The following is a 22,839-nucleotide window of genomic DNA, read 5'->3' on the forward strand; positions in this document are numbered from 1 at the left end:
TTATGTGCCAATTGTAGAAAATTTCCACTAGAGTATAATTTCCAGGCAAGGAGAGACTTCTTTTTCCTAGTAATTATTGAACTAAAAAAGTGCCTGGTGTTTAATATATATTTAACATTTATTTATGGAATTGAATTATTTTGAGTCCTCAGAAGTTGGTTAGGGTTATCTGCTATTTTAAATCCAAATAATATATAGTTAAAATTGCTAACAAACACATAAATAGAAACAGTGTTAGTTCCAAATTAAATAAGTATTGGCTGTTACATCACATAAACACACACACACACACACACACACACAAACTTTATCTCTGCAACGTATATTTTGAGGGCTAACTTAAATCATAGTGAAGACTTCCCTTTAAACAAAAAAAATTGGAGAAAAAAGGCAAAGTACATATTAACGTATTAAGTCAGCGTTGGTGGACAATTAAACTAGATTATGAAGGATCATCTTTAGAGCATTTCTAAACATTATAAAATAACTTTGTTATGTTGGCGAGTACATGAAACAGCTCACAAATGAGTTGACACTTTGCAGGAAGCAATTATTGCCTAAGGTAGGAAGTTTAAATGTTTGCTTTTCTTTTATGCATCATGAAGTGGGAAAGGTCTTCCTATAAGTAAAAAAGATAATGATGTTGACACAAAGATTATAAAGAGCCACATTGCTTTGAAAAACTCTCTGAAATTCTAGTTAAAGATCAAAACACTCTTTTACAAAGCACATCTGAACAATGTGTGATCAGAAGATGGCAAGAGTTGTACTACCAAATCCTTGCTGGTAGAGCAGCTTTTCCACATATTACTCATTCCTCTTTCCTTTTTCTTTTTTGAATGGTTGTATAAGAACAAAGAAAGCTGATTTTATGTCTTCCTGTAGGGAAAAGAGATCAAACTACTCAATGTGATGGTTTATGTTGGCTTTTGTATATAAATACCAGTTTCTTCTTATTGTTTAGCTGGATCTATATGTGTCACAGTTTTATACTTTTGCATAAACCAGCAAGTGTGCTACAGCTAACACAGGCAAAAGCATTGCTACAGATGTTATTTTTGTTAATTGGAAAATAAACTCAATAAAAAAAAATAAGTTTATTCTGCTCAGCTGGGCAGCTGGTTTAACTCAGCCTTTCATCATGCATCTCAAATGCTCCATCCAGGACAGCAGAACAGCCTAGGTATGTCCTCAAGATAATGGGAGGGACACACATTTGCAAATAGAAACCTACCCATAAATCATCTCCAAAAGTCTAGGCTTAGAATGGGTATATTATTTACTTCTAGTTCAGTCCTTGACCGAGCACATATAGAGCTAAGGGGTAAAGCTGGTCACTCTACACATGGTGAAAAGATATTGTCATATACTAGGCAAAAATGTGGAAATAGACCATAGAAAGAAGGAAGGGATTGAATCTACTGGTGCATTGACTGCTGCTTTTGTAACTCCTTCCATCAGGGTTAACTTATTTTAAAATACAGGTTAGGACAGAGAAAACATTTCCGAGACTTTGGTCTTTAAACTGTCAAATGTATGGGTCTAGATACCTACATTAGGGTAATAACTACAATGGAAGTCTAATAGATTATGGGAGAGATATTATTTTTTTTCCATTTTAATTGACGTAAGCCTTTCTGGTTATAATTCTTAGAGTCATATGATTATGCTATTGTAGGCTACTAAGTGCTTGATAAGAACATACCAATTTAAACATTATCACTAGTGCAAAGGAATATCAGATTAAAGATTAAATCCTTAAGTAATTAACTTAATAAGTTGCTTTAAAGAAAATACGATGACAATCTTCACTTAACTGGAGTTAAATCGTTTTATCTAATTTTGTAATCTCATTTTTTTTTTTTTTTTTTTTTTTTTTTTTGAGACTGAGTCTGGCTCTGTCGCCCAGGCTGGAGTGCAGTGGCCGGATCTCAGCTCACTGCAAGCTCCGCCTCCCGGGTTCACGCCATTCTCCTGCCTCAGCCTCCCGAGTAGCTGGGACCACAGGCGCCCGCCACTTCGCCCGGCTAGTTTTTTGTATTTTTTAGTAGAGACGGGGTTTCACCTTGTTAGCCAGGATGGTCTCGATCTCCTGACCTCGTGATCCGCCCGTCTCGGCCTCCCAAAGTGCTGGGATTACAGGCTTGAGCCACCGCGCCCGGCATAGAAAAATGTATGGCATGAGACTCTATGATGTTCACAATTTCCTACATCTTCACATTTTGCAGTTATCCCTAACTGGTTTAATATACCTTAGTAAACTAAAATTCTATTTAACATATACTATAGAATTAAGATCACTGATTCAAAGAGCATGATATATACTAACTCCTATATAATGTAGTCATCCATATCGACAGCCTGCAACCTGTTTTCAAAGTTAAAGAAACAAGATTTTGACAATATATTATCTAATCTGTTTGTGTAAAACAAAATATTTTTGCCAAGCTAAGTGTTCTTGAAATGAAATTCTAAATAATGCTGTTAGGGTAGGAGACTTAGTCACAAAAGTAGCATACATTGTTTCTGAAATCACACAGGAAAAAGAGAGCCATATAAACACACAAAAAATGTGAAAAGTGCATTACTCCAGAAATGTATATACTATAGTACACATGTGTAGAAAGACTCTTGAGTTCTAACATTGCCTCATACATTTTTACTATCTTTTTCAACACAGTGAAGGGCGGCTACTCATTCCTTTGGCAAATGCAGAAATTGAGGCTGGGAACTAAATAAATGAGATCAGGTATCAGTGTAATAAGCATTACTATATACATATGAATTCAGTCCTCTTTTAGCTTATATAAAAGGCATCACGTGCATGAATTAAGTTTGGTAATAGAATGAGTCAGTCAATTAGTAATTGCTAAGTGCCCTTTCTTTGAAAACTCATATGGGATACTGAAAAAAATGTGCAAAAGAAAAGTAACGTTCTAGTAAAAATATTTGTAACTGTGGATAAGCAATTTTAAATTTCATACTGCTGAAAATTTTCACAATACCACCACCAGGTAGGCATGTTTATAACTACGTACAGAAAAATACACTTAGAAACACAATTATAATTTAAATTTACATTTAAAAATCAGGATGCAGTCCCCAACAAACAAAATACGTAGAAGAAAATACTAAATTTTTGTGTCATGTAAAGATATGAAAATTTATTTTAAAGTCCAAAAAGCTACACATGGTCTCTGCTTATTACTCTGGGATTGTTGCTTACTATTCCCATTTCTCATTCTCTGCTGTTTTGTTTTGTTTTGTTTCAAGGCAGCGTCTCGCTTTTTTGCCCAGGCTGGGGAGTAGTGGCACAATCTTGGCCCACTGCAACCTCTGCCCCCTGCGTTCAAGCGATTCTCCTGTCTCAGCCTCCCCAAGTAGCTGGGAATACAGATGCCCGCCACCACGCCTAATTTTTGTATTTTTTTAGTAGAGATGGGGTTTCCCTATGTTGTCCAGGTTGGTCTTGAACTCCTGACCTCAGGTTATCCGCCCTCCTCGGCCACCCAAAGTGTAGGATTACAGGCATGAGCCACTGTGGCCGGCCTCCCAGGTCTTTGAAACACTCATAGCATACACACAAACAACAAACAACAACCAGGTCACATTAAATGTGCTTCAGTTGCTGCACTCTGCCAATGCTATCTCTTGCCATGATTTTACCCACGTTGATCCCTCTGCCAAGATAACTTTTTCTTCTTACCTTCATCTCTTTTACTTTTTTTGATATCTCATCATTTTTAACTATTTTATTTTTTAAAGGAAATCATAACGATTAGCATGATTTTTTGTGATAATTAAATGAGTTAATACTTGCAAAATACACAGGATAGTTACAGAAGCATACAAAGGGTAATATATGTTATTTTTAATATTACTGCTCACCCTACAGATATCTGCCTAAGAATCATTTCCATCTGCAAGTCTCCTCTGGCCCTTCTAATAGTAGGCTTACATCCCAAATGTGCAACATCTATTGCCCTGACGTATTTCACGCTGTGTTACAATTGTGGATGCTTACCTGTATACTCCCTCCGTTCGTCTGTATCATCACTGAGAAATGCTTCTCTATCTTTTTATCTCATAAAATAACTATCAAAAAGAGAGAAATAAAGATGATATCCAAAAAACAACATGCATAGGGGCATGCCAGAAGATGATATCGACTGTAGACTCATCCCTATCTAAATTGTTTGAGGACTGCTGATTTAGTTTTTGAAAGAGGAAGTGAAAAACATTTTATGGTGATTAAAAAGAAAGGCCAAAATGCTATCAAAAAATTGGGTGAAAAGCAACCAAAATTATAAAGGTTGAGTATACATAGATACACATTTGGTAAAGAAAACATTTTTAAAAATTCAGTTACAATAATAGCATATTCACCAACTGTGTTAATCAGGGTTATACAGAGAAACATAATGAATAGAATATTAGGTATAGATAGATTGGATAGGCAGAGAGAGAGAGATTTATTTTAAGGAATTAGCTTATGTAATTTTGGGGTCTGGCAAGTCAAAAATCTGCAAGGTAGGCCAGAAGTTGGGAGACCCAAGGAAGAAGTCATATTGCAGCTCCAGCTCCAGCTCCAGTCCAAAAGTAATCTGTTGGCCAAATACCTTGTCCTTCAGAAGACATCAGTCTTTTTTCTCTTAAAGTCTTCAAGTAATTATTAGGTGACGCATATCCCCACGTTATGGAAGGTAATCTGCTGTATTCGAAATCTACTGATTGAAATGTTACCCTTTAGAAATAACTACACAGCAACATCTAGACTTGCATTTGACCAAATATCTGGGTACTATGACCTACCTAAGTTGAAGCATAAAATTAACCATCACAACACTAGAAAAGCGAGGTTTGAATTAATTTGTTCTCTCTACGTTTTTACCCATTGGCCAGTTTATTTAGTCTCCTTCGTTTCAAAACAAAAGTCATAAAGAGACCAGGTTTAGAAAATGAGGTGCCCGATGGAATCTGCCTGCACTAGGCCTTGCTTTTGAATAATTAATGACTACTTTTTATTTGTAGCATTATTCCTGTTATTAATTAGAGTAATTCTTTGCTATATTTTGCTGTTATAAGCACAGCCTTATATTCCAAAGGCCTGAATCTAAATTATTGAATATCATTAGTAAAGTAACTCTAATCAAATATTCACAAACTCTTGTGGCAGCCTTCAAATATCTACAGAAAAGCAAACAAAAATTTATCATTGTAAGTATTACAAGGTCATTATGAATTAAAAATGAAAGGTGTTTTTAAAACAGATTAGTGCATGGCAGATGGCAAATTCACAACAAATGATATTGTTAGTTTGATTACCGCTTTATCTTTCTGTTAGAAGAGCAAATAAGTAAGAGAATAAGAATAAAAATCAGAAAAATGTCGACTAAGGCCTATCTTAATCCACGCATAAACTTATGCATTACTTAATATACTTTTACACCTTCCAAATGTTTGCATGACAACATACAAAAATATAATTTCAAACTGTTAAAAAATAAATAACCAAGAAAGTAAGATTACCACAATTATCTTCATATCCTGTATAGAGAAAGAAATTAACTTCGGAGTATTGTACCAACCTCAATGTGTATCTTGCAATTACGTATTTCTTGTTATAATAGAGATTGATTCGTAATAATATAGCCACATACGAGTCTAGCTTGTCAGTGCAATATGCCATCAAAAGGGGAAAATAACTACTTAGGGAGAAGTTAGGTAAAGAGCTCTTTAGGCTGACCTTTTGCTGATAAATTGATGATGTTCTCATTAGCAGCAACCCTGCTGTTTGCCCTCAATAAAAGATAACATCCTGCTGTTTACGTAATTTCCATTTTTGTGATTTAATGACACAATTACATTGAAGATACTTTTTCCAAATGGATTAGGGCTTAAAAGAAGGTAAAAATGTTTTAAACATTTGTATTCTGTTTTCCCTGAACCAAGTAATATTTTTCACATTGTGTGATTATATACGATAAATGTATCAGAAAGGTGGACGACATTCAAGTCATTTTTAAATATACTTGCTACTAAAAATAATAGTTATTAAACATTGTATTAAAAATATTTTAATATTTTTTCTTGCGGTACAGTTAGTATTATTGTCCATAGAATAGTCAAATTAATTTATTTTATATCACGAAAAATATTACATCTTTTTCTCTGAAATTCAGATAACTCTTTTCATAATTTAATTGAATCCTGATATTACAGAAGCCTGGTCATTAGATATATTTTCTGAAGGGAAGCAGCATATCATTATGGGGAGAGCAGAGACTTTGAAATCTGGCAGAGATATGTTTAAATTTTGGCTTTAACCTTTATTAGATAAGTGATTTTGAACAAATTATAGTCCTTAGAAAAATATTAGTTTTTTTCATCTGATGAAGTAGTGAATGGAAAATTAGATAATGGATATAAATCATATGGCTTATAACTGGTGCCAAAGTTCAGACCTTTCAACTTGGGGCATCTAATGATTTAATAAAAGAGAACACCAAGGAAGGAGTTTCCTTCATTGTTGAGTCTCTTGCCTTGATTCATGAGACAATTAAATAATCTGTAAATTGTGATATATATATATATATAATTTCTGTGGGAATCATTGTTTCTTTATTTTATTATGATTCAAATGTTTGTCCATAAAATACTATTAGTATATTTCTTAATTGTAGTGATCAGTTTGTTTTTGAGGAAAAAACATAAAAATGAAAAGCTCAAGAGAAATCATGTAAATATTGAACACATATGTAGAACATTGAGGCTCCTATAATCAATTCCAAAATAAAGAGAAGGCTATTACCAGACAGTCCTCCCACCACACACACACGCACACACACACACACACCCCCTGGCACACACACTTTCCCACAGACGTGAGTACCTGGAAAAGAAAAGACAGAATAGTGGCACCTTAGTTGGGCAACTGCTGTACTCAGAGGAAAAACAGGGATCCCCTAAATGTCAGAAGCCAGCAGAGATCTAGTGGAACACTAGAATTTCTGGAAGAAATAGACACTGTTATGACCAAGGCAGAAACACCTTAGAATTTCCCAGAAATATTAGGGGCCAGATTTTGTAGATATTTAGATGTCTATTATATTATAAACAATTGGTGACAGAAAGCAGGCAAAACCTGAAAATATTTGTTTTCAAAGTTATGTAACAACATAGCTTTCTATAACTGTATGGCATATTACCATTGTGCTGTGTCAAAAACAGTACAGATTTGCTCTTTACGAAAACAATATTGTGTATGCGTATATATGTGTGTACGTGTGTGTGTGTGTGTGTGTGTAGGATATAGAAACATTTATATATAAGGTAGCAAATATAATATATATTAAATTGACCATGAAATAGGTGGATCTGTAGATTCATGTAGATCTGTATATTTAAGTACACCATGAAATACGTGACTCTGAAGAAAAAATGTTCAGAGGCAGAACATCTCTAAACAATGTCAAAAGTCTTAATTCTACAATTCATTTTTCTATACACCAATATGTAAATAAATATTTCAACATTCTACACATTAATATTGTAATATGTTTAAACTGTTACATTTTTTTTATCCCAAAGTGATCTATTGCAAGTATATTGGTTTTGTTTGTTTGTTTGTTTGTGTTTTTTTTTTTTTTTTGAGACAGAGTCTGGCTCTGTGGCCCAGGCTGGAGTGAGCGGCGCCATCTTGGCTCACTGCAAGCTCCGCCCCCCGGGTTCCCGCCATTCTCCTGCCTCAGTCTCCCGAAGTAGCTGAGACTACAGGCGCCGTCACCTCGCCCGGTTAATTTTTTGTTTTCGTATTTTCAGTAGAGAAGGGGTTTCACCATGTTAGCCAGGATAGTCTCGATCTCCTGACCTCGTGACCCACCCGCCTGGGCTGCAGTGCTGGTATTACAGGCGTGAGCCACTGCGCCTGGCCACAAGCATATTGCTAATAGCTCAGATAAATATATACATTTTAACTCACCATTTTACTACATAAAATTTATTGTTTAAGGTTATTAAATTATTAATGCACTGCGTGTAGTATATAAAGGTAGACATTTTCATTAACTAAATTGGAAACTTTAACTAATATTTCCTGAACTTTTATAAAAAAAATGAGGGTTTGTTTTTATATTATTTATACTGTGAAATCAACATTAGCAAATTGTTGAGAATACAATTAAAAACTCATCGTATTATTGAACTCATTGTATATATTTAAATAAGAATACAGCACTTTTTCCTCTTAAAGTGTTTACTTTTCCATGGTGGTTTAATTCAAGACAGACCAGTGATCACTTAAGTTTTGAACAATCCTTTTAACTTTCTATAACAAAGGCTGTTAAATGAAATAATACCTATAATTAAGATTTTCCTATGATTTTTAAATTTAGAATTTTAAATTTCATTTAATCAACCATCTTTAATCTTTTATAATTTCCAAAAACCACACTTAAGTGGGCCTCCAGAAGACAATTAAGAGTATCAGTTCCCAAGTTCCGATTTACACTGATTCATTATTGACAATATGCCTTTCTCTCATCTTACATCTTTCAAAGGTACTGATCCTTTTTATCCTCACCCTTTATACATAAAACTGGGTATTGGATTCCTGGATTCAACCTGGGCTCAATGTCATCACCATTCATAACATTTCTCTTATTCTACCACTTTTAGACAATTTAGGTTTATTAAAGTCAATACCGGTTCTCCATCTCTTAGTACTTCCTGCATGAATGGCGATCCAGCAGCCATCTAAAACAACTAGCAAGATAAATGGAAACTTTGCTCAAATGCATTTACACAATTAAGACTAGAATAATGAGAGAAATCCTCCCCAATACATTTAGAAAGAGCACAATGCTGTTTTCAAAGTGTAGATGCCACTCATGTCTCTCCATTATTATCATGTGTAATTATTGAAATAATGAAAGATTTTACAAGTTTGCACTTAATGGTCCCGTGAAGCACATAAACTCCACTGTTAATTCCTCACTATAGACATCAAAGATGGAGTAATTCAAATTGAGTTCAAAGAAACAACATACATTTTAATCCAGTCACAGAATAAAGATATCATTATGAAACATTCCATGAGGCTACCATTTCAAAAAGCCCAACTGGGCCATATGAATAAATACATCCATAAATAAATAAAACAAAAAATGGATATGAGATATTCATCATCCACAGATCTATAAATATACATCTTTATGTGAATTAATATTAAATTTATTTTGCCGTAGGTCAAGAAAGCTCGAGAATGCAAGGGTGTGATGAAGGCAGAAAATATGGTTAAGGAAGTGAGAAAAGTAGGATCTGACAGCTTAAGATTAGTAAATTCACAATAGCAAAGACTTGGAATCAACCCAAATGTCCATCAGTGACAGATTGGATTAAGAAATATGGCACATATACACCATGGAATACTATGCAGCCATAAAAAAGGATGGGTTCGTGTTCTTTGTAGGGACATGGATGCAGCTGGAAACCATCATTCTCAGCAAACTATTGCAACAACAGAAAACCAAACACCGCATGTTCTCACTCATAGGTGGGAATTGAACAATGAGATCACTTGGACACAGGAAGGGGAACATCACACACCGGGGCCTATTGTAAGGTGGGGGGAGGGGGGAGGGATAGCATTAGGAGATATACCTAATGTAAATGATGAGTTAATGTGTGCAGCACACCACCATGGCACATGTATACATATGTAACAAACCTGCACATTGTTGTGCACATGTACCCTAGAACTTAAAGTATAAAAAAAAAAAAAATTAGTAAATTATCATATGGGATATTAGAAGCAAAGAACCACCCTAAAAGATAGTAGGATAATTTGTTGTAATAGAATAATGTGTTCTAAATTATTTTATGAATTGTATCTTTATATAAAATGTAAATTTTATGTTTTAAAGCTTTACAATAGTATTGCACAATAAAATGACAATATAAATTATTCCATTGTATGAGAAAGTTAAAATAAAGTGAAAGCTTATTAAACCTTAAACTTCATAGAAAAGATAGCAAAATATTCTAATCAGTTGCATTTTGAAGTATAGCTCCTTTTAAAAAATATATATGAGATAATATAAATTAATTAGGTTGAGGAAACATAGATCATTGTTTTTTCCCAAAATTGTTTTACTGGTTAATGTCAAAAAGGCATCTTAAAATTAGTGCTCCTATCTCCCATTTACTGTTCTTTCCACATCAAATCCTTACTTCTTTTAGATATCAATTACCAGTTTAAAAGTAAGTATGTAATACTTGTAACTCTCTATAATTATGTTTTCTTCCATTAACTTTCAACTTCATCTTCCATTGTTTCTCTTCTGTTGTTCTGGGTCTAGTGCCTTACCATACAAAGGATATTGACTATGACTTAGTTGGTATTTGAGGTTTGAAGGAGTGTTTCTGTTTTGAGTCCTGCGAGTCTGTTTGAAAATTAAATCAACAACAACAAACGCATTTTTTTGGTTGTAAGATTACTTTTTGTTTGAGTAGGAAAAAAAGCTTAGTAATATGTCAAGTTAAATAATCCAAAACAATTTTTACATGTAACACATGGAAGAGAAATATTGTTTTAAAAATACAGCATATATGGTTTGCCAATTGTACGCAAGCACTTTTGTGGGTGACAGGCCGATTCAACACCTTATAAAATGTCATTCACATTTGTGGACAATATTGACACTGACCAATAACCAATTTGCTCTCCTTGAGCGTTGCAGACACAATAGTTTCTGCTCATTTCCAGTTAGGCACGGGTATAGGACTAGTTCTGGGTAAAGAAATGTGAGTAGAAGTCATGTTTGCTTTTTACAGTTGAGATAGAGTAAAGCTCATGTGACATTCTCTGTTCACTCTCTCTTTCTCTCTCTCTCACTCCAGCAGTGATTGTAAAAGTTCTGAGGTTGTTACTGCATCAAAATTTAGTCTACATTGACTGTAATACTGTTAAACATAATTTCAAACCTACATCATAATGATTCCTTACAACCCTGTACAGGAAGGCCAAGGGTAGAAGTCAAAGCCTGGCAGGAATCTTACGTACCTAAAGACAAAAGCAGATGGTATAAGTGACATCTGCCAACAGGCATATGAGGAGGATTCAGAAAAATTCACATAGGGCATCAGTTACATACATGATTTGAGTTACCCTCAGTACCTGTGTTTTCAATATGAACTGGTTTAGCTAATACATGATCTCAAGGATAAGAACACCAGAGACAAAGAATCAGGAGAGCAAAACAATAGTTCTCTAAATGGCCTGAATCATTTGTAAATCACCTACAATATTCAAATCCTGTAAGACCAGAAGTTATATCATATTCCACTTACTCTGTGAATGAAAGTCCCAGTTTTAGAGGAGCGGAGAGAAGAACTGTGACCACTGCATGTTAAGCTCAACCATTCATATTCTCTTCATTTAATTAACTCACTTTCTGGAAGAGCTTGATGTTTGGTTTGACTCCTCAGTTTTTACTTCACGAGCACTACATCCTCTTATTTTTTAGGGCCTTCCTTTTATGTATTATAAGTTTCTGCAATTTACTGTCTGAACACTGTGTAATTTTAACTTCCAGACAATTATTCTATTCACATTGTGCTATGCAAAATTGATCCTTATCTGACATTCTTTCAACCTATACTAGTCTACACACACACACACACACACGCTTACATTGTCCCCAAGTCTTTGGTTTTTGTTCTGGTTCGATTGAAAGGAACTGACTCCAGCACAGTGAACTGGACATGCAAGTAAGAAACCCTGTATTCACACATGACACAATATAGAGACACTCTAGGCAAGAGCAGAAAATCAGCAATAACATCTAATGAGCCAACCAGCCAATCTTGGCATCAAATGGATATAAAACTTGACTGCAGGGCTTCCCTTGCAGATCCAATGCAAGTAAGTAATGATAAAAATCTTACGTATACTATGCAAATTAAAATAGTATCTAACATTTTTAAGGAAAGACACTTAGAAATATATTTCTATATTAATCATAAAAAGTCAAACTCACATTTAAGCCTTCAATTAGCTGATACATTCTTTAAATGATTTTCCAATACACTAACACCTAGAAGGGAAAGATAAAACTTATTATAATAAAAAAGGATACACATTGTTGAGAAATCAATAGGTAATTTTGTCCATAGAACCCTTCTTTTTTCCTTGCCCCGAGGTGCGTGAAAACAAATAGCTAGACAGTGGTTTCTGATTTTTATATATAATTGCAAATCCTTCGATTCTGGTTTAGGCATAGGTATTTGCATATTATAGCTAATGTTTATTGATATATATTTTCCTAAATTTACAAAGTAGTAATGAGAAAACAAATAAAATATAAAATTTAGGATTTCTTTTACTTTGTCAATTTTGATTTAACTGAATCTCATTCTAAAGATTATGAAGACTGACCGTATCAGTAATAAATGAACACTGATATATTTTAATTTAAAAGATATTTGGAGGTTCTTAAGATTTTTTTTCACTTACATTTAATCTTCTAAGTTTTTTTCACTTATATTTAATGTTCTAATTTATCTTTAATTTTTATGTTGTGTCTCTTATTTTCAAGCTTCAATTTCTTCCATGCCTGGGTCATAGAACTAGACTTAACCCCACAAATGTCATTATTAGTATGTACTTTATTTCAATCAAGTCCATGTCCTCAGAGGATTCCCTTTCTTACGTCATGCATTGAAAACGCAGTGGTGGAGTCTTAGGATAGAAAATAATACATACTTCATACAAACAACCTAAGAACAAGCACAACAGCATGGTGCCTGGAGGAGGGCACTGTGGAGAATAACGCAAGAGGACGGGGCGGACAGAGCAGACAATCTGAGCCCACTTCCCAATTTGGCCCAAGACAGGCAGGAGAGGGAGACAGCACAACGTTTATTTTTTAACATATATCAATTCATATTTGAAGTTCCAGGGCACATGTACAGGATGTGCAGGTTTGTTACGTAGGTAGACGTGGTTTGCCATGGTGGTTTGCTACACAGAACAACCCATCACCCAGGTATTAAGCACAGTAATTAGAGAAAACTCTCAAGGATTCAAGGGAGTATAAAAATTAATTTTAAAATAAATTATGTGGAATTATTATTTAATACTTATTGAAAAAAGTTAATTCTATTAGAAAAAGCAGACATTAATTCTTTTCTTTAGATTCGAAGTAAATGGAAATAATATACTGGATAAATATATAGAGAGTTAATGGCTTTTAATCCTTTTTATTAACTCAGGCTACTGGAGCCACATAATAACCTTAATGTCTAATGAATAAATTATTTCAGAATAAAGTTCTTTTCGGAGAGTAGTATTTAATTGTTGAATCTCCTTTATCTCAAGAGAATTGATTTGCATTTAAATGAGCAGTCCTTCAAGTAATTATCCATGTAAATTTTTTTTAATATAAAAACTGTTGAGTACCTGTTTTAGTACATATAGAAATTATGGTGTACTTTGGTCAACACTGATAATGTTAGACAATTAAATTAATACCTTACAAATTACATTCTACCACTTAATAAACAAATTAAAGATTCTTAAGGAAATAATACATTATCCACTTCAAATTAAGCAACAGCAATTTTTTACGTTTAGAGCATCAATGTACATCTTGATAGGATAATTGTGTGTGTGCCATTTAAAAATATAAACAAATCCCTCAATTATCATCATTATTTACTAATATAAAAATTTTTACTCCAGGAGAAACATACCTCAGAGATATTGTGGGTTTGTTTTCAGACCACTGCAATAAAGTGAATATCACAATAAGGCAAGTCCTATGAATTTTTTTGGCTTCCCCACACATATAAAAGTTATGTGTACACTGTACTATAGTGTACTAAGTATTCAATAGTATTATGTCTAAAAAAAGTACATAAATTAATTACAAATATATTATTGCTAAAAAATGCTGATGATCATCTGATATTTTGGTGAATCATAGACTTTTTGCTGGTGAGTGGTCATGACTCCATGTTATTGGCTGCTGATTGATCGGGATGGTGGTTGCTGAAAGTTGAGGTGGCTGTGGCAATTTCTGTAAAATAAGATAATAACAAAATTTGCTGTATCAATTGACTCTTCATTTCATGAAAGATTTTTCTGTAGCATGCAATGCTATGGATAGCACTTTATCCACAGTAGGGCATCTTTCAAAATTAGAGTCAATCCTCTCAAACCCTACCATTGCTTTATAAACTAGGTTTATGCAATATCCTAAATCCTGTGTTGTTTCAACAATGTTCATAGCATCTTCACCAAGACTAGATTTCATCTCAAGAAACTACTTTCTTTGTTTATTCCAAGAAGCAAATTCTCATCCATTCAAGTTTTACCATGAGATAGCAGCAATTCAGTCACATTTTCAAGCTCCACTTGTAACTCTAGTCCTTTTGCTATTTCCACCACATTTGCAGTTGTCTCTGCCACTGAAGTCTTGAGCTCCTCAAAGGTACCTATGAGGGCTGAATCAATTTCTTCCAAACTCCTGTTAATGCTGATATTTTGACCTCCCATGACTCATAAATGTTCTCAATTAGATCTAGAATGGTTAATCCTTTCTGACTTTGCCCAGATCCATCGGAAGAATCACTATCTTTGGCAAGCAGAGACTTAGAAAATGTAGGTATGAAATCATAAGACTTGAACATCAAAATTCTCCTTGATCCATGAGCTTCAGAATGGATGCTGTGTTAATAGGCATGAACACAACATTAATCTCCCTAGACATCTTTATTAGCGCTATCAGGTGACCAGGTGCATTGTCAATGAGCAGTAATATTTTTTCTAAGTAGAAGGCCTCAACACTGGGCCTCAGATATTCAGTAAACCATGCTGTGAACAGGTATGTTTTTATCCAGGCTTTGTTATTTCATCTGTAGAGCACAAGCAAAGTAGCTAGCGTAATTCTTAATAGCATTAAGATTTTTGAAATGGTACATGAGCATTGCGACAAATTAAATCCACCAGCTGCATGAGCTTCTATCCAGAGGGTCAATCAGTCCTTTGAAGATCTGAAGCCAGGAAGTAACCTTTCTTTAGCTATAAAAACCCTGGATGTCAAGTTTTTCCAATAAAAGACTGTTTTGTCTGTATTAAAAATCAGTTGTTTATTATAGCCACATTCATCAATGATCCTAGCCTGATTTTCTGGATAACTTGCTACAGCTTCCACATCAGCATTTGGTGCTTTACCTTGCACTTTTATGTTTTGCTTTCTTTCCTCAAACCTCTGAACCGACCTCAGCTGATTTCAGCTGTTGACATACCCTTTTCACGATACTTAATTATTCCTACCTTTCTATTTACAGTTAAAGACATGCAACTTATCCCTTCACTTGAACACTTAGCGGCCATTGTATGGTTATTATTTGGCCTAATCCTAATACTGTTGTGTCTCAGAGAATAGGGAGGCCTGAGGAGAGGAAGGCAGACAAGGGAAAGACAAGGGAAACACTGGTCAGGGGCGCAGTCAGAACACATAAAACATTTGCTGATTAAGTTTGACTACTAACATAGGCACAGTTTGTGTCACCCCAAACAATTAGTAACATCAAGGATTGCTAATCGCACATCAACATAACATATAGAATCACCATAACATATATAATCATAACATAAAGTTAAAAATATTGTGGAAATTATCAAAAGGTGACAAAGACGAAAAGAGAGCACATGCTGTTGTAAAAATGGTGCTGATAAGTCTATCAATTTGTAAAAAACTTCAATCTGTAAAAAATGCGTTATATACAAAGAACAACAAAGTGAAGTTCAATAAAACAAGTTATACCTGTATGTGTTAACCTTTAAAAACCATCCAGCACAAATATGTAAGATTGTAGAAATGTATAAACTAAATATATGTATTATCTTATACATACAAAAAATGCTTAGAAATTATTCCAAATTAATAAACTAATTTTGCATGTTAAGTGCTGTAGAATGTTTATGATCACTTAAAACTTTATGAAAAACTGTACCTCTAATGCACTTCTAAGATTATCTCGTCATTATTATTATTTATTATTATTATTCTTTAAGTTCTAGGGTACATGTGCACAATGTGCAGGTTTGTTACATATGTATACATGTGCCATGTTGGTGTGCTGCACCCATTAACTTGTCATTTACATTAGGTACATCTCCTAATGCTATCCCTCCCCCTTCACCATACCCACAATAGGCCCCGGTGTGTGATGTTCCCCTTCCTGTGTCCAAGTGATCTCATTGTTCATTCCCACTATACCCAAAGGATTACAAATCATGCTGCTATAAAGACACATGCACACGTATGTTTATTGCAGCACTATTCACAATAGCAAAGACTTGGAATCAACCCAAATGTCCATTAGTGGCAGACTGGATTAAGAAAATGTGGCACATATACACCATGGAATACTGTGCAGCCATAAAAAAGGAAGAGTTCGTGTCCTTTGTAGGGACATGGATGCAGCTGGAAACCATCATTCTCAGCAAACTATCCCAAGGACAGAAAGTCATTATTTTTAATGTAAAGAAATGACAGCCATACATTTACTTTGTTAAGCTACCAATATAATCCTTTACCCAATATTGAAAATCTTCTGGTTTCTATTCAATCTATTTACTTTTTGCCAACTCATTTAGAAAGAGTAATGAATCACCTCTAATTTAAAACGGGAAAAGAAAATTAAAAACAAATATGCTTACATACATACTGTTCTCTTTCTAGTATGAGTGGGCTGTCTCTTCCAGTTCTCTTTATATAACATACTACATAAAATTCGGATTAACTTGCAGCTGATGTGAAATAGCTCTTTGGTTATGTCCAGACATGTATGGAACTACAGCACTAAGCAACTGGCCAAGACAGCATTAAAATTTAATAATACTGATTTATAATATACTGTTTAAAGTCCTGAAACCATGCTGGATATTCCTTGTGCAAACTTGCGTATATTATTTATTAAGAATGCATAGAATAATTTTTCATCATCTGCATCTCATTTGGGATATGTAACCAGTGGGATGTAAAATATTTCATAACCAGGGTGATATAGAATATTTCATTATATCTACATTTGTACCTTTGTTTATCTGAGAATGAAATACCTTGAATATATTGGTGGTTTATGAGTCACAGACAAATTGTTTGTTTTGAAACTCTTTAATCTGAGCTTGGATATTTCAGAACTTTTTAATTGTGTCTGTATTTTGTATCTCTCCCTTGGAAAAGAAACCATAAGCTTTGAAAACTATATTTTAAAAAATTCAAATCTCAACCCATATAACATATAGCAAATGAAGAAACATTAAAGAAAATCTTCTAAATCTTGGCAAGAAGAACAAAATCTTGTGCACTTGTTCTGCAATCTGCTATTCCCTGTCTGATGTCCCAGCCCAGGCACTGAAGGCTCTATTCTGGAATGTGTTGTCAAGAACAAATGTTTCCCTCTCCCTGCAGGTTCCCAGGCTAAGGCTCTCTCCCTAGAATGGGAAGGCTGTTGACATCTCACCCTCATTGGTAGGGTGGAAAGTCTACTTCAACAAGACAAGAATCTTGGGCCCCAATCACCCTCCCATGGCTCATTCATATGGCATGCTGGAAGACGTTGAGAAGACCTGGGTTATTGCCCTGACAATAACCCATGCATAAAAAAGGACCATCATTTTGAGAGAAGTCAGCCACTGTTCCTGCCACCAGCTTCACAGAAATTGCATAGAGTATTATCCCAGAAGGAAAAACAGGATCGTTGCTCACTCTAAATGAACTAACCTTTTGTGAGAATGTGAAGCCTAAGGATACAGTCAAAAACAATGGTGGTTTTTGTGAAAAGTAGTTATAAGGAATCTCGTAGTTACCTAATAGCAACAAGCTAAACAAGTTAGACATTAAAAGAGAAAACCATGCAAGGAAACAGCTAAAAGAGTGATCTCCTGAGATCAAAACAAGATTCAAGATAAGTCAATGATTCTCCCTGCAAAGATCTCAAATTTCACTGTTTTAGGTTTTGGAAGAGTTTATGTCCGGGATATTGACAACAATACTGTTTTTGTTTTCAGTGAGCAAATAGTGGAGGCTACCAGATGGGTGTGATGTCACCAGAGGTAGATCTACTCGATTTTTGACAGACCATCAGGGAAAAAGTCAGTCAAAGGGAACCGTGTCATCCTACGGTGACTGTGTGCCGCCTTAGAACAACTTTTTTAAGCATGCTACTTATGCCCTATGAGCGAGCCATGGTTTGCATGCTCTGAGAAATGAAATCAGAGGCTACATACTTTGGGGAAAACGGGCTTCACTAAAGTAGTGCAGCCAAGTATCTAAATAAAAGCAAACAACAACAGGCTCTGCAAGTGAGTTCAGGTTCAACAACTCAGTAGAACTGCAATAGTATACTATCTAAAATATTCACTTTTCAACAATGTATTATAAGATATGTAAAGAAACAGGAATCCGATACACAAGAAGAAAAGCAAGCAAAAGAGGCTTTTTGAAAAGGCTGGGGTACCAACAGACAATGGCTTAAATAGATAGTATAAATATATTCAGAAAAAACAAAGAAAACCAAGCTTAAAGAAGTAAAGGAAGCCATAATGACATTTTCATTAAATCAAGAATGTCACTAAAGAGATTAAAATTATAACGACGAATCAAATAGAAATTTTTGAGGTGAAGAGTACAATAATTGAAACGAAAAAATAAAATTACAGTCTCTCACCAGTAGTTGTGAGCTGGCAAAAGAAACAGCAAATTTAAAGACAGATTGATAGAGATGAAATGATCTGAAAACCAGAGGGATAAAAAGAGATGAGGAAAAACCAATAGAATCTCAGAGAAATATGGGACACCATTGAGCACATCACCATGCCTCCAATGGGAATGCCAGAGAAGAAGAGAGATTGGAAGGGTCAGAGAAAATGCTTAAAGAAATAATGACTGCGGCCGGGCGTGGTGGCTTACGCCTGTAATCCCAGCACTTTGGGAGGCTGAGGCAGGTAGATCACGAGGTCAGGAGATCGAGGCTATCCTGGCTAATGTGGTGAAACCCCGTCTCTACTAAAAATACAAAAAATTAGCTGGGCCTGGCAGCCCCAGCTACTCGGCAGGCTTGAGGCAGGAGAATGGCGGAAACCCGGGAGGCGGAGCTTGCAGTGAGCCAAGATGGCGCCACTCACTTCAGCCTGGGCAACAGAGCAAGACTCCATCTCAAAAAAAAAAAAAAGAAATAAACTGAAAATCTCACCAATTTCATGAAAATATTTCCATGCACAATCAAGAAACTCAACAACTCTAAATAGTATAAATGCAAAGAGGTCCTGTGCACCTAGCCACAAAATAGTTAAAATGTTGAAAGACAATGACAAAGAGAAAATCATGAAACAAAAAAACTCCTTCTTACATACAATAGAACCAAAATAAGATTAAAAACTGACTCCTAAACAGAAACACTGGGTAATTTCTTAGGATTTCTAAATAGCCTCAAATCTAATATCTTACACAGAAACTTTAGGCCCAAGAGAGAGGAGAATATTGAAAAACATTTTTAGTGACTTACTCGTCACGATTGTACAGAGAAACAGAATTGATAAGATGTAGCTAGATGGGTGGATGGATGGGTGGGCGGATAGACAGATAGGCAGATTGATTGATTGATTTTAAGGAACTAGCTCATGTGATTGTAGAGACCTGGTACATCCAACATCTCATGTGGGAGGCTGATTGGCTGGAGACTCAGGAGATGCAGTTCAAGTCCAAAGACAGTGAGCTGGGAAACCAGGTACAACCAATGCTGCAGTTGAAGTCTGAAGACAGTCTGCTGGAGAATTCTCTCTTGTTTGGGGAGGTCAGACTTGTATTCTGTTGAGGCCTTCAACTAATTGGATAAGGTCAACCAACATTATGAAGTACAATCTACTTTATTCAAAGTCTACCAGTCAAATCTCATCCAAAAGTATGCTCATGGAAACATCCAGAATAATGTTTGACCAATTATCTGGGCACTAAATGAGCCACAACAGTAACCAGTGAAGCGTTCCTTTACTGACAGTTCAAGAACAAAGGGAATAACATCTGTGGCTTATCAAATAGCACTGCCAGTCATCCAAGTGCAGTCAAATATTATCTAAAGATCATGTATTTAATTTAGAAATACTCTTAGAACATATTTATTTCAGAACTTGTAAAAATACTTTAAAGGAAGGAAGTAAATTCAATTCAATGAAATCAGTACTTTTGAACTTTGCTGTTTAGATTACTTTCCAGTGTTAATTCTTTTTTTTTTTTTTTTTTTTTTTTTTTTTTTGCAATGCATTCTCTCTCTTAGAAGCAGCTGAAAGTGTGCCAATTAATTACTTTTCATTTTGGTTCACAATGAGTTTTTTCTTTATTTTTATAACCCCATGCTAATTTTCTACTTCAGTGAATTTAAGACAAAACAAAATGAATCTATTTCAAATAGGCAAAAATTAACTCAATATTTCTTTTTCTATTAAGAGGCACAAACCCCTTTTAAACTTTCATCTATTGTTAATTTATATTCAAATTTTAGCCTATAACAAAGGTTATCAATCCTCTATTATTTCAATTTGTTTTTGGCCACCTTCTCCATCATTTGAATGATAGTAGTAGTTTGAATAGTCCAAGGTTATGAAATGCTAAGTCATCACAGTTTAACAACATCAGGTCAGGGTCGTGGCTTGCAAGGCTAGATTACTGCCATTAACAGCCTAACAGTGGTCAGTTTCTTGCCATGGTCACCGTTCACCAGAGTGTTCCTCCTTCCCGTAGTGTGGTTACCATGCACCACAGTTGCCGTCTTCTGCCAACCACGTGGAAGATTCTGAAATTTTATCATATTCAGATATAGAAGCTTTATTTGTTGTTACACACTGGCAAAAAATATAAAATAGTGTCAATTGTGGATATTCAGGAAAGATATATAGCTTTCTGATCATCTAATTGCCTGTGCTTGATATTAAGTGCATCTACTCCCTAAGATCAACAGAATTTGCCGCCAGAAATTTTCTTCACAATGTTGACTTTTAAATCTAGAATCACCGAGTGCTGAAAGATGATTCATGCAGATACATGGTGTTACGCCTGTTCAGATATTCTTATACCAAATGATCTCGTTGTCAGAACCTGTATCTGCTGGATTCAGAGGCTTTCTTGCCTGAATAGACTTAGATGTCAATGCCACATTCTCGTTGCTTGGTTTCCTTTTTGAAGACTGTATGAGTTTGTTACGGCTGTCATAATTATATAGCACACATTTGGGATGGCTTAAGCAACAGAAATGTATTATCTTACAATGATGGAGGCTAGAAATCTGAGACAAACGTGTCAGGAGCGTTGGTCTCTTCTGAGGCTTGGTCCTCTCTTCTTGGCTTGTACCAGCTATTTTCTCTGTTGTCTTCACCTGGTCTTCCCTCTGTGTGCTTCTGTGTCACAATCTCTTCTTATAAGGACATAAGTCATATTTGATTAGGGCCAACCATATGGGCTCATCTTAAAATAATAACCTCTTTAAGGGCCTTATCTCCAAATATAGTCACGTTCTGAGGAATTTGGGGTTAGAACTTCAACATAGGAATTTACAGCGCAAACAATTCACTGCGGAAACCCCAAAAGATTATCTCTGTTCTTTAAAGGTAGTCATCTTTAAACTTGATATAATTGTCTAAGCAAGAATAGTGTTCAAATGAACTAAAGATAAATCTATATAACATAATCTAAATATAATTAAAACATTGCATTTCTATAAAATTGAGACTTGCAGTATTGAATAAAAACATTACCAGCAATAAGGTGTAATGGTGTTATTTACAATTAATCAGTTACAAATTGTAAGAATCTGATTCATTGGTAATCATTAATAGGAATTTATATTTATCTATAGATGAAGTAAATTATACATGAAGTTCTACTTAGAAAGTGATGGCTCACTGTGTTTTTCTATTTTTCGACAATATTATCTTCTGACTATTACATACAAAACCAATGTAGAAAATGTGGAACAGAGTTAGCAAGTACAGCATAGTTGAAGATGTGATCAGAGGTGTAAGAGGCAGGTGCAATCTGCAACAATTTCTGCAGGGGAATGTAAGAAGTTTGGCTTTTATTCTGTAATGAAAACCCCATGGCAGTTTTTAGGACATAATGGTTGGTGACCACAGAGTAGACTTTGAATAAAAAAGAAAATAAAAATTACTACTACCTTCAAATGTTCGCTGATATGAAGTACTAAAATTTGATAATTAGGCAAGTGTATAAAATAAGTTGATATAGCTCTATAAACGTGTGCATATAAAATATTTTCTGTAGGACAAGTCATCTGTTATACAATCATGCTATTCATAAATGTCAATAGTAGTCACAGATTTATGGTTAGGCTAGTCATTGAAACAGCTTGGGTAATCACACAAGATTTACATATCCAGAAGTTACTGAAGGAATTCAGTGGAGTCAAGACACCACGCAGAAGGCCAAAAATGTTATCAAACTCGGGGAACAATTAGCATTCCCCCATTCCTGCAAAGGGTATATTGAAGTGCTAATCCCCAGTGCTTCAGGATCATTGTAGATGTAATTAGTTACGATGAACTCATACTGGAGTAGGGTAGGCACTTAATCCAATATGACATGTGTCTTCATAAAAAAGGCAATGTGGCCATGTGAAGGCAGAGGCACACAGTGAGAATGCTATGTGACAACAGAAGCATAGGCAGAGTTATGCAGCTGCAAGCCAAGGAATGGCAGTGGTTGCCAGCAAGTCACCATATGCTAGAAATAGGCAAGGAAGAATTCTCCTACAGAC

General features: G+C 34.9%; 1 long non-coding RNA gene across 1 annotated transcript in view; it reads right to left on the reverse strand.

Annotated features, from left to right (window-relative positions):
* LOC108584418 overlaps window positions 1-22,839 on the reverse strand; it is a 232,344-nt gene that overhangs the window by 83,996 nt on the left and 125,509 nt on the right. Inside the window, exon 2 of the long non-coding RNA XR_001899448.3 lies at window positions 12,039-12,095. This is a non-coding gene — a long non-coding RNA (uncharacterized LOC108584418). The remainder of the gene's footprint in view (window positions 1-12,038; window positions 12,096-22,839) is intronic.

This window comes from Papio anubis, chromosome 2 (genome assembly GCF_008728515.1).
Source record: "Papio anubis isolate 15944 chromosome 2, Panubis1.0, whole genome shotgun sequence".
Taxonomy (NCBI): domain Eukaryota; kingdom Metazoa; phylum Chordata; class Mammalia; order Primates; family Cercopithecidae; genus Papio; species Papio anubis.